Source organism: Globicephala melas, chromosome 14 (genome assembly GCF_963455315.2).
Source record: "Globicephala melas chromosome 14, mGloMel1.2, whole genome shotgun sequence".
Taxonomy (NCBI): Eukaryota; Metazoa; Chordata; class Mammalia; order Artiodactyla; family Delphinidae; genus Globicephala; species Globicephala melas.
Window position 1 is genome coordinate 5,591,216 of NC_083327.1, and position 13,943 is coordinate 5,605,158.

Here is a 13,943-nt window from a genome sequence, read left to right on the forward strand (position 1 = left end):
CTAACCATGTATGTCAGTGGTTCTCACATGTTAAAAATATGCCTCAGAATCACAGCAATGTTTGCTCAGAATGGACGTTTCTAAGCAGTACCACAAATCCACTGAATTGGAATTTCTGGGGGCTGGGGCCCACGACTCTAAACTTTAACAAACACCAGAGATGATGCAGCTGAGCCATGGACCACTTAGAGAGATCCTGCTTCCTGTTGATGTTAGGAAAGAACATCCTGGCGTATTCTTAGAAAGCATGGTGGCCTCCTACTAATATATGTCCAGGTGCCTCTGTCAGCTCCAGTTACAGGGATCTGCCCCCAACTCACTGAGCAGGTCCTATGCTGTTAAGCCTTTTGTCTTTCTTCAGGTTGTTTCCTGTCACTGAAATTCCCTTCTTTTCATATTTACTCACTGAGGTCACGTTTATCTTTCAAGACCCATTTCGTATCTTCCCTCCCCTGGGAAATCTCCAGTTCACTCAGTCAAAACCTCTCTCTCAACTCTGTGTTTCCTTAAGACATTGAACATGAGATAGCATTTATCACAGTGTATCTTGCATATATATACAATTCTTTACCTATTAGGTAAGTGCTTACCCATCAACTAGAGAAGGGGTTGGCAAATTGTGGTCTGTGGGCAATCTAGCCCATGCCTGTTTCATAAATAATGTCTTACGGCAACACAGCCGTGCCCATTTGATGGCACATCATTTAAGACAGCAGAGTTGAGTAGTGTCAACAGGGACCAATGTTCCTCAAAGTCAGATACTTACCACCTGGGTCCTTAGAGTTTGCCAACCCAGAACTAGAATATGTGCTGTATTATATACTAATTATGCATTAGTGTTTAATAGAATGTATTGTAGAGTTTTGGTACCCTGTAAGTTATATAAAATAATTGGTGAAAAAATGAAGAAATAGTTGGGAAATATGTTTATTATGTCAAAAAGGGAAATATAAACTTAAACTCTTTTCCCATTCCTGCCTCAGTTTTTTTTTTTTTTTTTTTTTTTTTTGCGGTACGCAGGCCTCTCACTGTTGTGGCCTCTCCCGTTGCGGAGCACAGGCTCCGGACGCGCAGGCTCAGTGGCCATGGCACACGGGCCCAGCCACTCTGCGGCATGCAGGATCTTCCCGGACAGGGGCACGAACCCATGTCCCCTGCCTCGGCAGGTGGACTCTCAACCACTGCGCCACCAGGGAAGCCCCTCAGTTTGTTTTTGAGCCCTTGTCCTTGGTGTCATTCAGTGCTGCCATAGAACTTTCTGTGATGATGGATCGTGTTCTGTATCTGTGCTTCAAATTCACAGGCTCATGTGGTTATTGAGTACTTGATATGTGATTAGTATAACCGAATAACTGAATGTTAACTTAATTTAAATTAATATAAAATTAATATATGGTAGCTAGTCGAACCATATTGGACCATGCAGATAGAAGAAAAAACAGACGGGTTTATACATAGTTCTACCTAAAGATGAACTGCATGCAGTGAGAGGGAGAGAGAGAGAAGAATTAAGTCTACAAGATAGCTCTGATCCCTCTGTTGTGATCCCTAGTTGTATTTTGGCTAGTACTCTAGGGTTTGGATGTAAAACAAGAAACGGATTTCAAAAGTTAGGCCAAAACTCTTAGAGATATAAAGTCTTATTCCTAAGTTTCCATGTTTTTCTAGGGTCCTTCAGCATTTGCACTGATGAACTGGCATCTTTTCAAAGATGAAATATGCCAAGGTAAACATGAAAGAAGGAAATGAGAAACACTTAAAGATTCCCACATAGATTCTATGTGTGAGTGTGTGTGCTTGTGCTGAGGTCGGATGCCAAGTAACCATAGGGAAAGAGAAAAGCAGGGAGGGTGAGGCTGGCACAGGGCTTGGATGCATTGTCATTGGTGGTAGAGAAAGGGGGCTCTTACGTTTCCCCAGCTTACTTGTGTACTTATCATCTCTGCACTTGTGTTTACTGAAATTGAGTTAAACTTCCTTGTGCATGAACATAGTTGATGAGAATCCTGTGGGTGTGGAAAAGTGCAAATTCAAGGAGTTGATTTTTTATGCACGTACAACTCTTTAGGGACAGAGGCTAGAGCCCTATCTAGCACGTGATGAAAAGGAGCAGGGTGGAAGGGAGGCCGTTTCTGATGTCACCTTGCAGAGTAAGGAGAGCAGTCAAACATCCTTTGGATATTTTGTTTCACAGAATATTTTGTTTCTTAGAATTGTCCTGTCAATCAGTGTAGACAGAGCTCGGATTAGCAAGATAATAATGCTGTTTTCCTTTGTAGCAGTCATTTTCATGTCTTTAAATAGTCATTATATTGATGCTACGGTGTTCAAGCTTTCTGAGAATTTTCCATTCTTTGGAAAAGTGAGGCATCCACTTAAATTATCACCTCAGTCTCAGTAGGTATCTATAGATGTAGATGCATCCATATATAGATATTTTATTTTTGTATATATATTTATCTGTAGGTATCTATCACGATCATTTGATATGTATATTTAAATATATTTATGTATATATGTAAAATAAATTGCTCTGGTCTCCTCTAAATCATCCAAGCAAAGCAGAAGAAGAGAAGGCCATACTTTAAATTGATCTATGAGCCCAAAGAGGTGGCAACCCGTAATATTAGGTAAATTCTCCTTTTCCATTGTGAGGATCTTTCAGAGAGGAGGACAAACTTAAATGAACTTTTACATGTAGATTAAAGCATCTCTTTAGCTGATCATATTTAATTTATTAATGTAACTATGCAATAAAATTTTATTAAACATTTTTCACTCACATTTTATGAAATAATTTTCTTCCTTCTTTTCATATGCATTTTGTACAGAGCTGTGTCTACATCATCACCAGGATTATTTTTTGAGTTATGTAGTGCAGATTGACAATATCATTGCTTCCTACCAAATTATTTGAAATGCAGCACTTTTTAAATCTGTGTATAATTTTATTGCAAGCCATACATAGTTATTTGCATAATGTGAGGATTTAAAAAATTGATCCTGAGGTGTATGTTCATAGGTGCCACAGAATGTTTTTGCTATTAAAAGATGACGTTATACTGCCTTGAATAATGACTTGCGTTAAATTTTTTCCCCTCTTGTTTTAGTTGCTTTCATCAGGTTCCTTCGGTATCTCAAACCATCATTGCTTGAGGTCATTTCAGGCTGATGTGCATTCCCACCAATAGCACTTTATTTTGAAAAACAAAGTGATTAGAAATTGTTCCATAATATGAGACATGGTGTGAAGTCTCAAATATAAATCAACCCTTTCTTTCCTAAAAGATAACTTTAGGGAGTGACCCCATGTTATCTACATTTAATTACTGCATTTGGTGATGTTCATTTAGAAATGAGACCAATAAAACAAGCAAACAAATGAAAAAGGCAAGGAAAAAATATCTTAGAAGTTCCGAGGAGGAAATTACAGGACGTAAAAGGCCCCCGAGGGCACAGTGCTCTCGGAGGGCAACCCTGGGGTGTCCTGAGGGCTTTGTATGGTGACGTTCATTTGGTGAATTTTTGCTATGCAAATAACAGTGTTTGCAGATATTAAATGTTCTGTTATATAACCAACTTCTTTTGTTCTGATTTTATGCCCAACTAGCAAACTTCTGATGATTTGGCTTCCCGTGTACTTTGCTTGTAAAAAGATGTGATTTGCAAAAGATAACACGCTACATGGTGTCAGTCCCTGGATTGCCCAGACCCCATGTTTGCCTTCATGACTTTTTTCCCAGCTTGAGCAGCTCTCTCTTAACTGGCATCTTCCATCTTCAGATGTTAATACATTCAGTGAAGTTATAGCCAAGGTCTGCCAATCTTGGAGACATTTGACCCCTTTAAGATGACTTTTTATGACTTCTGTCTTATCTGCTAAGTGATGGCTTGACAGTTTAACTCTCAGAAGGCAGTGTTATTTCCTACTTGCACTATTGAGTCTGTAATCTCTGAAGAGGAATGACGGTCAATTGTGTTCACCCTCACATAGAATATTGTGCAACTTACTTACACATAAGGAAGTCACATGCTGTTGGTTTTGTACGTTTTCCCAGGAGTGGTGGGAGTTGCTGATCTTTCATCAGTACTTATGGACTGGATATACCTTGGGGCTAATACATATGTAATTGTAGGATTGCTGAGTTAGAGTATGGCATACAGTCTTAAATATAATTAGCACTTACTAATTTATTCCGGGAAATATTTATTGAATACCTATTATGTGCTGGATGAGGTGCTATGTGGTGACTATATAAAAAAGTATTAGCCATTTTGCTCGCCATCTAAAGCAATGATTCTCAACTGGAGAGTATTTTGCTGCCTAGGGGACATTTGGCAACATTTGGAGACATGTTTGGGCGTCACACCTGGGGGGCCGTACTGACATCTAGTGTCATCTAGTGCCACTGAGGGATGTGCTAACTACTGTACAATGCACAGGACAGTCCTCCATATCAAAGACATATCCAGCCCAGCATTGCCAGGTTTGAGAAACTTTGACCTGATGTTAAAACAAATGGAGATAAATTTCTCCATGACCTGGTAGTATATGTAAAGTATTAAGGAAATAGCCTCCGTGGAAATGTTGTTTTTATCCGGCCGTTTATTTTATAATTTGCTATTATGTACTGGTCCAGGAAATGTTGAAGCCTTGACAGATAGTTTCAAGAATCATATAGATGTCATGGTATCACATTCAGAAGTTCAGATTTCAGACATTGATTCTCTTTAGCTTGTATTGCACAGATTCCAAATTCCTGACTAGAAACAGATTTTAACTGCAAAATGGGGAATATGATATTAAATTAGAGATTCAATGGACTTTTATTGACTTCTGGGCATGGCCAAAATATCGGTCAACTGTAGGTCAGGTCTCTAAATCTCAATGGTTTATTGTTCTGGGAAGAAGTATTTAATTTAATAATTCTGGCTCGTGGTGAAAACAAGCTTTTCTACTTCCTGGATACCAACATCTTTAAACACACACACACACACACACACACACACACAAACTCTCACAAAATTTTGTATTAGAGGTAAGCAAACTAAATACATAAATAACCATAAAGTTTTAATTTGAACTCTTAGATGCCAAAAGAAGAGAACTGGTTACTGACTTTGTGTGTCCCTTTGTTTTCTAGATTTATGATCCTGGCAGATCCAAGCTAGAGCATACAACACACAAGCACAGATTTTAAAAAAGTGAATTGTCTGTAAAAACTCACATTTCTTTACGAGTTCTTACAAAGAGTCTTTCCCATTCATCTCTATTTGATTTTTTTAATAAATTTATTTATTTTTGGCTGCCTTGGGTCTTCTTTGCTGAGCACGGGCTTTCATCTTTTTGTTGTTGTTGCAGCGAGTGGGGGCTACTCTTCGTTGTGGTGCGCAAGCCTCTCATTGTGGTGGCTTCTCTTGTTGCGGAGCAGGGCTCTAGGCGCACGGGCTTCAGCAGTTTTGGCACGTGGGCTCAGTGGTTGTGGAGCATGGGCTCTAGAGCGCAGGCTCAGTAGTTGTGGAGCACGGGCTCTAGAGCACAGGCTCAGTAGTCGTGGTGCACGGGCTTAGTTGCTCTGCGGCATGTGGGATCTTCCCATACCAGGGCTCGAACCTGTGTCCCCTGCATTGGCAGGTGGATTCTTAACCACTGCGCCACCAAGGAAGCCCATCATCTCTACTTTTTAACTTTTGTCATTGGGAAAAACTATCCAAGAACCATTTACTTTAATTCATGGAGGAGATGCATAAGCAGTTTGTTAGTCACTAGGAATATAAACCAGAGCAAGACATGGTCTGTGCTCTTGATAGAAATATAGTCACAACTGCTGTAACAAAGGCATGCATACGGCCACCATACATCCCAGTATTTCTAATACTGTCTTAATGTTTAGTAATCTAACCTATAGTTTCCATGAATATATTTGTATTTGTCAGATCTCCTGGCTATGCTACTGGTAGTCAGAGAATTGTGCTGTCAGTTGCCTTGAGGAGCTTAAGAAAGCTTCATAGATTAGGAAGGGGTTGGGATTTCTGGGCAGAAAGGATGTGACATTCAAGGGCACTGTAATAGAAGCATGCATCACAAATTTCAAAAAGAGGAAACCGATGCCCCTCCACCCATTGGGGTAGGAGGAGTAGGCAGAGCAGTGGCTCAGTCTAGAATTTGAAGGATGATACAGGTTGCACTGAGAATTTTAGGATTTATTTCATGGAATTTAGATTCCTAAATTTTTAAGGCAGTGGGAATGGCATGATTAGATTTTTGTTTTAGAAAGATAATTCAGGAGTTCCGCTGATAGATTAGACAGAAGGAAAACTAGAATGACAGAAGTTATTTAGGAGGTTGTGGTAGCCGTCCACATGCCAAAGATAGGAACGAAGCCAGAAGACAGTGCCCAGAATGGGGTGTTTTTCAACAACATTTTCATCACAAATTGAAAGGAACTCATGATCAATTAGATTCCAGAAGTAATAAAAAACAACTTAAGAATGATGAACTTGCCATAGTTTTAGCTTGGGTGACATGGAGGATGCGGACCAAAGACCTGTTTTGAGAGGAAAGGTTTTTAGTTGTCTGTGCAACATTTAGGGAGCAGTTGGGAAGATCCCTTGGGAGAGAGGATGGAGTCAGAGATTTGGATTTGAGAATCATTAGTAACTACAGTTGGTAGTTCTGATGCCAAGGGGGGGATGAGTCTGTAATCAGCACAGAGTGAGAATGGGCATAGTTGACAGAAGTTTGAGGAAAGAGTTGATGAAAAGAAGCCAAGACTATGAAAGTAGATTAAATTAAGGAAATACAGGTTCAAGGAGTGTTGTCACAGTAATCAAGATGGAAATAGAGGAAGGCTGGAGGATGAACAACAGTGTCAAATTTTGCAGAAAGTCTAAGAAAGGTAAAGGCTATGACACAGGCCTATGGATTTGGCAGCTAGGAAGCTATTACTATTATTGACTATAAACTTTTCCATCATTTTTGTGGGTAAAAGCAAGAACTGTTGGAGGGGTGCTATCTAGATTAGATTAGTTCTGGTGAGGATTATTTGTCAAACATTATTAGCTGGACATTTTTCTTCCATGAGTTTTTTTTGTTATCATCTGAGTGAATGTTTTTCACCCAAAGGTATGTACACCCATGCAAAAATAACAGAGGGATACAGAAAAGGGCTTTATAGATTACCTTTTCCACCTACTCAATTTAGAGAAAAGGAAATTAGAATCAAAAAGGTTAAGTGTTTTGCCCAGTGTGTGCACACAGTCAGTTGTAAAACCAAATCTGGGATTGGCCTCTTGATTCGTGGTCTGGTATATTATCCATTATTCCGTGAACAGAAAGATAGAGGTCATTTCTATGCAGAGAAAAACAAATGAGCTGTGTCATTGCAGAGATGTTCTGCATGGTTTGCTACCATCTGTCTTGAAGCTCAGTCTGGACTCCTAGGAATTGAAACTGCTGAGCTGCATTTAGATGGACCATGTGGGCAGGGCATGGAAAATCTTTTACTTGGGGGGTTTGGTTATTTCCAGATTTGGAATATGGAAGATGCAAAATATTTATGAGAAAATTCCTAGAGCTGTGGGGTTTTTGAGGACTGACTTTGATTTCCTGTTTTGTATGATTCCAGACCTCTGTGTCTTCTCATTAGACCTGCTATATTTTGTACATGTTAAAATGTTAAAATGGAGCAGAATATATTGCTTTTAGAGGGAGAAAAGGGTGAAGTAGACAGAGCATTGGGGTGGAAATCGGGGAAATTAGATTCTGACCCCAAGTGTGCTACTTTGTGCTTTGGACACTTCGCACTCTATGGGCCTCAGTTTCCTTATTGGACTAGGTCAGGGTTCGAAACTGGAGGTCTTCTGAAGTCCATTGAAGGCTTGTTTGGTCGAGCTCACACAACTGTTGGAATTTTAATGTCTTCAACCGGCAATGCTTTCCCTAGGATACCTTAGGTCCTCCTGCCAGGTATTCAGGTCATGGCCTCTGAAGGCATTAGGCTTGTGAATCCTGGTGTCCAGTTCCCTTTCAGCTTGGATATTCCATGATTCTACAATAGAAGGATTCAGAGTCAGTAGCTCCGTGTAGCCAAGTGTTCTAAGTATTAATTTACTATGTTGAAACTGTCAAAGCAAATGCACTTAAACTATATCTATACAACAGAAAAACAAACATAAACCCAGAACTATAAATAATAATTCCAGACTTATTATTTGTTGCCCATAATGACATAGTTGCAAACTCCTGGAAAACTTATTTAAAACTAGAAATTAAAAATCCTGAAAAAGAATAGATACATGTATACATGTATAACTGAATCAATTTGCTGTACACCTGAAAGTAACACATTATAAATCAACTATACTCCAATATAAAATAAAAATTTTTAAAAATCCTTTAGGTTAAAAACTATATATATCATTTAATGTAATCATTAAATATTATCAGAACATTAAAGGTTATCAGAAAAATTACACCAAGACATAATTAGTAGGATGCTCTTTCTTGGTTGATTGTTTTTAAACAGCCTTTCCAAATTGCTTTCAGTACTATTCCATAAAATTTGAGAAAAAACAAAAGAGGTATACACAGAAATCTGTGGTGGTACATTGTAATTTAACCCCCTTTTTTCCAGAAGTCACTTTTTAGACTAAGGCATGGTTGTCATTGTAAGGAGTCACTACAATTCTATATTTTCTTTCATTGGGACTTTTTCAGTTTACTTTTAAAGGTTCATGAGATTTGTCTTACATTGGGACTTTACGTTCTATAGCCATTGCTTGGAAATCCAAATGTCACGTGAAAAACTAGAAAATTGGTGCTAGGAATTGTTTGTGTGAATCCCCTTAAGCGTACTGCAACCAACTTGTTGACAGCACGTCCTTCTCGGTGATAAAATGGTTGTCATTTCAATCAGATGACAAAAAACAATTCTCAGAGGCCAGCTGAACTCCTTCACCAAGAGGACTGTTGAACTTTTAATAGTTTGAGAATGAAATAATCAGGCATTTATTTGTCGGAAGCTTAATATAAATTTCTTTTGTTTGATTTGATCTGGGCATTTTTATTGAATTTTACTTGATTTGATTTTTCCGACTCTTCTGTGAGAATGGCCTTTTGCTTGTAAGTTTCACTCAAATTGACATTTTGATGGTTTAACACATTAATGAAATTTCTAGGAGATAGGCTGTGTTCTTTGAAAAATAAAATATTGACAGAGCACACCCAAGGGACATTTTAAGGTACATTTTGATTTCCTTTGCAGCTTGATGACATATTTGCTGCTGCTGTTTGGTAGCTCCCCAAGCCATACTTTCCCCTCCAAATCCAGATGATATTTGACAATGTTGCAGTACAGCTTTCAGTATCTAGATTTATGTAAGCAAATTGAGTGCTTGGCAGTCTATGAATATCACAAAACCCTTATCTCCCAGGCTAGGAATATGGAACCAGAAAACAAACAAACAAAACAAAAAAACTTGCTGAAGCCATGAAGAAATCTTTTTTTCCACAGTCACTGAATTTCCAGACCAGATAAAGAGTCTAATTTTCTTTACAAAATATTTTATTTTGCAAAAACACACAAAGGTATACATGTAAATGCTTTCATAGCAATGAGTGCCAGGCAGTCTTCTAAATTATATAGGTAATTCATGTCATTTGTTCTCGAAAGCATCCCTATGATAGAAGAACTGTTGTTAGCCTGTTTCACAGGTGAGGTAACTGAGGCACAAGGTGAGCCAACCGGCAAGAGGCAGCAGAGCTGTGTTCACCAAGACAGCTTGATCCCTGGGTCCCTGAACCTACCCAATAAACAGTGCTGTGCAGCTCTGACTGAAAATGCGACATGGAGTGCAGCTCCCAGTGAGACGAAAGAACTATCAGAAGTTCTTCTTATGGCTGAGCAGTATTCCACTGTATATACATGCCACATCTTCTTTATCCATTCCTCTGTCGATGGACATTCAGGTTGCTTTCATGTCTTGGCTATTGTGAGTAGTGCCACTGTGAACATTGGGGTGCATGTATCTTTTCAAATTATGGTTTTCTCCGGATATATGCCCAGGAGTGGGATTGCAAGATCATATGGTAGCTCTATTTTTTTTTTTTTTTTTTCGATACGCGGGCCTCTCACTACTGTGGCCTCTCCCGTTGTGGAGCACAGGCTCCGGACGCGCAGGCTCAGCGGCCATGGCTCACGGGTCCAGCCACTCCGCGGCCTGTGGGACCTTCCTGGACCGGGGCACGAACCCGCGTCCCCTGCATCGGCAGGCAGACTCTCAACCACTGCGCCACCAGGGAAGCCCCTATTTTTAATTTTTTAACATGGATGGACCTAGAGATTATCATACTAAGTGAAAGACAAAGAAAGACAAAGACAAATATCATATGATCCCTCTTTTATGTGGAATCTAAGAAAATGATGCAAATGAACTTATTTACGAAACAGAAACAGACACAGACTCACAGAGGTAGAAAACAAACTTACTGTTACCGAAGGGGAAAGGGGGGGTAGGGGAGAGAGGGGGTGGGAGAGTGATAGAGGAGTATAGGATTAACATGTACATACTACTATATATAAAATAGATAACCAACAAGGACTTATTGTAGAGCACAGGGAGCTCTACTCAATATTCTGTAATAACCTACAAGGAAAAAGTATATGAAAAGGTATATATCTATATATTCATCTATCTATCTATCTATCTATCTATCTGAATTACTGTGCTGTATACCTGAAACTATACTACAGGACATTGTAAATCAACTATACTTCAAATAAAAGATTTTAAAAAAAAAGAAGTTCTTACTCAAGCTAGAATTCTACACTGTACTATTTTTTTTTTTCCATTAAGAGACATTCATGAACCTTTTCGCTTTCCTCTAGTGAGTAACAAACTCAGCTAAGCCACTCTGGCGTAGGCAAGAAGTTTTGAGGATGTAGGGGTAGAATAATCCAAACACTCAAAGAGTAAATTTAGAAGAGTTTTGCTTTGTAATCAAGTTTTTCCAAACAGCATTAACAGGCAGTGTTGGTCCACCCGCAGGAATTTTGTCCCTCTGCCCGGTTGCCCTGCTCTGGTCGCCCCCTTGGATGGCAGAGCTGTCCTGAAAGCTCCCCTTGTTAGCCTTGTGGGTGTTGTTGCTGCTTCATCTAGAGGTCAGTACCTGGGGCTTTCTCGGATAAGTCATCAGGAAAATATGAAGTCCCTTTGGAAGGTGTAATCCTGGGATTAAAATCTTTTCTAAATGCTCAGTTCGCCATAAAAATCAGTATCGAGGTATCAACAAGCTTCTCGTGTGTTTTGTTAAGTCTCTGTTTATCTTAGTAAGCTTGATTATTTTAAGGAAATGCATGCCATCTGATTACTCAACCAAGTAACCCCAAATTCAGAGTGCCCCATCTAGTGCTAGAGAGCGTGATGGACACTGCAGATCAAAGGCCGGAGCAGGAGAATCTGAATGACCGTCAGGGAGCAGAGCCCGGAGGGATGTCTCTGGTTCCTGGAGATCCAGAGCCTGAAGTTTTGTGGGGCTCTTGTGCTCCAGGGCAGGCAGTGAAGGGCCCTGGGCCAGGTTGGATCATAGAAGAATACCTGAGAATCTCTTTCCCACACTAACTGCTATATTTACAGAATCAGGGCCAAAGTTTCAATTATTGCTCAATTGTAGTTCTTGCAACTAATGTTGCTGTTACAGTAGCACTTTTCAGAGCAGTTAATATCAGTGCTGTGCTGAGGGGAGCATAGTCAGATAATGGCTTTGCTCCTTGCTTTATTGATTCTCCATTTATAAATACACACTTTTTCCTCTATATTCTTATAGTATGGCTCCCACTTCTAGAAGCCAAAAATCTACTGTGCCAAGCTATAAATTAGTAAAAGCAGTCTCCTCAGTCTTCCTCAGCTCTGGGAATACAAAGATGAATAAGAAACCGACTTTACCTTAGAGAAGTTTACTATCTAGTAGCAAAAGGATGCTTGAAAAATAAGGCAGTTGGTGTTTGGAAATAAGACTATATCCTATTCCATTTGTTTACTTGTCTGTTTCTATGAGTAAACAGTGAAATTTTGGGAAAGAGGGTCAGTTTCTTATTTATCTTTATAAATGTCTGGCATTTAGAAATATCTTCGAAGCTGAATCAGGTAAATATCTAAATTCTTATATTCAATTAAATGTAAAGTTATACTTAAGCTTTTAGTAGCTTTTAGCCATAGAAAATGAATCATGTGATCTTGTACAAGTCATTCCTACTCTAAACTTCTAGAACGATCCATCATAAGAGTGTTTTTTTTTTTTTTTTTTTTGCGGTACGCGGGCCTCTCACTGTTGTGGCCTCTCCCGTTGCGGAGCACAGGTTCCGGACGCGCAGGCTCAGCGGCCATGGCTCACGGGCTCAGCCGCTCCGCAGCATGTGGGATCTTCCCGGACCGGGGCACAAACCCATGTCCCCTGCATCGGCAGGCGGACTCTCAACCACTGTGCCACCAGGGAAGCCCATCATCATAAGAGTTTTGATGAAGCTTCTCAAGAGAAAATGAAATTAATCCCATAAGAGGAGTAATGTTTCATTTCTGTGTGTACGTCTGCACTGCTGTGTAGAATGTAAACGCCATGACATCTCTTTCCTTTAGCAGTTTGCATTTTAAGTTGGAATTATGGCACACATCTAGCAAACGTCCAACACAGATGATGACTCAGACGCTGTGGAGCCAGAGGATGAATTAGAAACGTGGGCACGTCCGTGTTGAACTGGCCCCCGTGGAGGAAAGCCGCACGCTGTTGCCTCTTGGCTACTGAAGGGCTGTGGCTGTAGAGTCCTCCCTCGTTCTCCCCAGTTTGCTCCCTGCTTTTGGTCATTATTGGGCTCTCACCCTTCTAGCAGGTGAGCTGGAAAGAAGGAGGTAACGCTCAAATGTAGATTCCATCATTTTCAACAACTCGGTTACAAAGGGAAGTAGTAGTGGAAGATGTGAAAACTAATGGTTTAAATGGGGCTTTTAATTTTTTTTTAAGTTTATTTATTTATTTTTGGCTGCGTTGAGTCTTTGTTGCTGCACGCAGGCTTTCTCTAGTTGCGGCGAGCGGGGGCTACTCTTCATTGCGGTGAGCGGACTTCTCATTGCGGTGGCTTCTCTTGTTGCGGAGCATGGGCTCTAGGTGCACGGTCTTCAGTAGTTGTGGCACGCAGGCTCAGTAGTTGTGGCTCGCAGGCTCAGTTGCTCCGCGGCATGTGGGATCTTCCTAGACCAGGGATCTAACCTGCGTCCCCTGCATTGGCAGGCGGATTCTTAACCACTGTGCCACCAGGGAAGTCCCGGGCTTTTTAATTATATGTAGCTTTCCTTGATGCATGAGTGGCCTTGTTTTCATTAGTCATGAGGCTGAGTTAGCTTTTGTTCCAGATGTTCATCTGCAGATTGAGACAGTGAACTGCTTTGATGTGAATCAAAGACCTGCAGAGTAATGTTCAGAAAGGAAGAAGAAAAATCTTAAGTATTCACAGAGGCAGGGAAAAAAACAAAACAAAACAAAACAAAACAACTTCTTTAGGGAGAAAACAAGAAGGAATTAATGAGATGTCTGGATTACAGCCAAGCAACGAGGAAATCAGATGTGTAGTTTGAGCGAGTTGAAGAAAGTATAAGAAAGAGTCACAAAAGATGTATAAGCCCTTCCTTCCAAGTCTGCTGAAGATGAAAGAGACTTGAAAATAAAAGTGACAATGAGACAAATATGTAAATGAATATTTGATCAATAATCTCATGGATAATCCTTTCCTCTCAGAAGAGTGTTTGCCCATAGATATCTTAATCCTTATGATACTAATTTACTATAGGTCAATTATATATATATATTTTTTTCCTAAAAGAAACATAACTCCACTAGGGTTTGACTTAAGTTATTTCTGTTTGAGTCTTTTACAAGGAATATGCATATC

General features: G+C 39.9%; 1 protein-coding gene across 3 annotated transcripts in view; it reads left to right on the forward strand.

Moving 5' to 3' along the window:
• Window positions 1-13,943, forward strand: part of ADGRB3 (adhesion G protein-coupled receptor B3) — an 801,091-nt gene that overhangs the window by 87,730 nt on the left and 699,418 nt on the right. The window lies entirely within an intron of this gene.